General features: G+C 43.5%; 1 pseudogene; it reads left to right on the plus strand.

The window, feature by feature from the left end:
* Positions 1 to 3607: 3607 nt before the first annotated feature.
* LOC116536563 lies at positions 3608 to 4241 on the plus strand (annotated as a pseudogene).
* The last annotated feature ends 264 nt before the right edge of the window (positions 4242 to 4505 follow it).

The raw sequence follows: 4505 nt of genomic DNA on the forward strand, positions 1-4505 counted from the left end.
ATTCATTGAACACACTACATGGCACTTGCTGGGGACACAGCATGGAACAAAACAGACAATCCCCTACCCTGGTGGAGTTTACATGCTAATGAAGGAGACAGACATGAAACAAACAATAAATACATAGGCACAAACTTGTTTAGTGACATTAAGAAAATACAGGGTGTGGCTGGGCGAAGTGACTCACGCCTGTAATTCCAGCACTTTGGAAAGCTGAGGTGGGTGGGTCACCTGAGGTCAGGAGTTCGAGACCAGGCCGGGTAACATGGTGAAACCTCATCTCTACTAGAAATACAAAAATTAGCTGGGTGTGGTGATGCATGCCTATTGTCCCAGCTACTTGAGACCCTGAGACAGGAGAATCCCTTGAACCTGGGAGGCGGAGGTTGCAGTGAGCCGAGAAGGCATCATTGCACTCCAGTCTGGGCAACAAGAGTGAAAATCTGTCTCAAAAAAGAAAAAAGAAAGAGAGAGAGAAGAAAGGAAGAAAGGAAGGAAGAAAGAAAGAAAGGAAGAAAGAAAGAAAGGAGAAAGAAAGAAACAGAAAGAAAGAGAGAGAGAAAGAAAGAAAGGAAAACGCAGGGTACTAGGAAAGAGTATCAGAAAGTACTCATAGACGTCCTCTCTGGAGAGATAATATTTAAACTGGAAGTTTAAATATTACAGGAGACGCAATCCCAGAGCTGGACTTGTTAATAGAAGCCGAAGTTATAAGGGCCAAGTGGCTGTGTTTAACTGCTCGAAGCCAGAAGGTTGCAATTACCATAATGACTAGCAATCAGAGAAGCAGCCAAAGACACTTGACAATGGAGGAGTCAAGAGGAGTAATAGTGCATGATGTCCCTAGAGGCAAGATAGGTGGACTGCCAACAAGATATTAATTACATAATTTTTTAAGTGGCAATAGATGATCAGGAGGTTGAGGGTCAACACCCCTATAAAAAGCCATGATTTCCTGCCTAGTTCCTGGATCTGAGTCAGTTATCAGACTCAGGACTCATTCACTGAGGAGGTGGCTAGGTCTCCTGGAAGAAGAACCCTACGTCACCATGGCAATTATAAACCATAGCTTGAGTCCTTCCCCCAAAAGGATCTAAGACTTAGATGACATTTAGAGACTACTGGAAACTGATATCTAGAGACCCAAAAAGTCTCTCTAACAAGGGATTCCAGGTAATAAGCAAGGAGGTAGAACACAAATTTGGATAGAAGATAGTTTACCAATAAAGGAATACTCTCCTGGTATACAGGATTTAACACCCTAGGAAGGACCCTGGAAGATAGCACCAACACAATGCTAGGATAGATCCTAGAAGCATGGAAAAACATGTTGTCTGAAACTAAGTGCAGTAGAAATGTCTAAATTGCCCTGGCAGACAGTGAAGAAAGGAATTAGAAGGCTTAGGGAGGTGGACATGCTGGACTGCATATGTTATGTGAGGCCAGAAGACCCACTGGAGGATTCTGTTGTGCAGAATGACTCAGGGAACATCCAGTTCACCCAGGCCATGAGGAATGTTCTGGAGAGAGGGATGCCAGCATCACCAGTAAATTCAATGTGGCTCTCCTCTGCAGGCCAGAGTGGATGGTAGGAGGGGCAATCACAGAGCTGGGCTCATAACTAGCAACGGGGACGATAGGGCCTTTTCCATCCTAGAAGGGCCAGCAATGCATTCTCACAGGATGGACATTCATTCTGAATATGATTTTGCCTTTCCTGCCCACAGAATCTCATCCAGCACCACCATCCAGGGGCTTAAGAAGTGCCCGATCCACACCACGGAATCCGACGCAGCACGGCATCCAAACAGGGAATTTATTTCATAGCAAAGGAAGTTAGGGAGTGTGCCCATGACCATAGGATCCCCTAGGCATGTCACATTCCACACCATTCATAAGTAGCTGGCCTGACAGAGCAATGGAATGACAAGGAACAGCTAAAGCAGCAGCTCAGAAGCAACACTCTGCAAAGATGTGGTAGCATCCTCCAGGATGCAGTGTAAGCACTAAATTAGAGACCTCTATATGGCACCATCTCCCCAAGAGGAAAAATACATGGGTGCAGGAACCAAGGGGTGAAAGCAGGAGTACCATCATTCTCAATAAACTACTAGTAGCAAGACATTGTGCTTTCATTCTCCACAAGCTGGAGCTCTACAGTGTAAGAGGTGGGCACACTCTTGCCAGGGGCACAGCAGGAGTCCCATTGAACTATACATCACAGCTACCATCAGAGCATTTTGAAGATCAGAGACATGGGAAGCAAGAATTAGAAATACTCTGTTACAAGGTGCATGCACTACTCATGAAGCAGTGTAGTATTAGTTGAAGGTTGACTTATATTAGTTTAACATGTACGTTACAGGCTGGGCATGGCGGCTCATGTGTATAATCCTGACACTTTGGGAGGCCAAGACAGGAGGATCGCTTGAGCTCAAGGGTTTGAGACCAGCCTGTCCAACATGGCGAAAACTCGCCTCTACAAAAAATACAAAAATTAGCCGGGCGCCATGGCATGCATCTGTAGTCCCAGCTACTTGGGGAGCTGAGGTTGGAGGATCGCTTGAGTCCAGGAGGTCGAGGCTGCAGTGAGCCAAGATCGCAACACTGCACTCCAGCCTGGGTGGCAAAGTGAGATCCTGTCTCAAAAATAAATTAATTAATTAAAACGTATATTATAAACTCTAGGGCAACCATTGTAACTGATACATTAAGAGAGGAGATAAAATGGAATCATACATTATAAAGGAGAAAAAAAAATAAAAACAAAAAAGAAAAAAAATGGAATCATACAAAAACCTCACTTTAAATCAGAAAAGGCAGAAAAAACAGATGGGGAAGAAACAAAGAACAAAAGCAATAAATAGAAAACAGTTATTAAAATGGGTACAAATACACACTTAGAAGAAATAAGACCTGGTTTTCAATCATCAGTGGAGTGGCTAAAGTTAACGTGAATCAATTGTACATTTTTTTTTTTTGAGACAGAGTTTTGCTCTTGTTGCCCAGACTGAAGTACAGTGGCACAACCCTGGCTCACCACAACCTCTGCCCCCCAGATTCAAGCAATTCTCTTGCCTCAGCCTCCCGAGTAGCTGAGATTACAGGCATGTGCCACCTTGCCCAGCTAATTTTGTAATTTTAGTAGAGATGGGGCTTTCTCCATGTTGGTCAGGCTGGTCTTGAACTCCCGACCTCAGGTGATCCGCCCACCTTGGCCTCCCAAAGGACTGGATTACAGGCATAAGCCACCGCACCCAGCCAAAAAAAAGTTATTTAAAAAAATGTGAAAAAAATAATAAACCTATGCTGTTTATAAGAAATCCACTTTTAATATAAAGACATAGACATATTAAAAGTCAAAGTATGGTGGCTCACACCTGTAATCCCAGCACTTTGGGAGCCTGAGGCAGGAGGATTGCTAGAGCCCAGGAGTTTGAGACCAGGCTGGGCAACATAGTGAGACCCCATCTCTACAAAAAAAATTTAAACTAAAAAGATAGCCACAGATACACACACACACACACACACACTCTTACCAAAAGAAAGTTGGGATAGTTATATTTCTATCAGATAAAGTAGGTTTCAGAACAAGGAATGTCATCAAGAATAAAATGAGGATCACACTGTGACCAGTGCTCCACAGGTCAGGTGGCTGCATAGTCGTGGCGGAGGTGACCATAGCCACATAATGTCCGTAGTTCGTTCATCTATCTATGCCAAACAGATCGTGGGGAAGGTGATTGGGACAAAAATGCAAAAGACTGCTAAGGTGAGAGTGACCAGGCTTGTTCTGGATCCCTATTTATTAAAGTATTATAAGCCAAAAACCTACTTTGCTCCAATGCCCTTCAGCAGTGTGCAGTTGGGGATATTGTGCTTCTCTAAGCTTCACCTGTTCCACGAACAAAGCTTGTGAAACATGAACTGGCTAAGATCATTTTCAAAGATGGAAAAGTCACAGATCCAGTTACAGGAAAACCCTGTGCAGGAACTACCTACCTGGAAAGTCCGTTGAGTTTGGAAACCAACCAGCTAAGCAAAAATCTGGAGGAACTCAATGTCTCTTCAGCACAGTGAAGGGAGAGTGGGAGAAAGGAGCTAAAGGGAAAGATTTACCTGTTTATTTTATGGAAAAAGAAATTTTTCTAAGTTTCATCACAAACTGTGTCCAGTTTCCCTTATGGCATTTATGAAATAGCTAAAAGCAAATGAAGTAAAAGGCATATTATGGTTTTTCATAAAGGATAATGGTCATGCTTCAAATTTGCTTTTCAGTGAACATACTTTCACATTACACTAAGTATGTCTAGCAGTCTGTTGTATTTTGTAAAATCACTGTTTTAGAAGGTTTTGTTTTTGTTTTTTGAGACAGGATCTCGCTTTGTTGCCCAGGTTGGAGTGCAGTGATGCGATCTTGGCTCACTGCAGCCTCAACCTCCCTGGCTCCAGCAATCTTTCCATCCCAGCCTTCTGAGTAGCTGGGAACACAGGAGCATGCCACT

The sequence above is a fragment of the Sapajus apella genome, unplaced genomic scaffold (genome assembly GCF_009761245.1).
Source record: "Sapajus apella isolate SASKATOON/1434 unplaced genomic scaffold, GSC_monkey_1.0 scaffold102, whole genome shotgun sequence".
Classification (NCBI taxonomy): domain Eukaryota; kingdom Metazoa; phylum Chordata; class Mammalia; order Primates; family Cebidae; genus Sapajus; species Sapajus apella.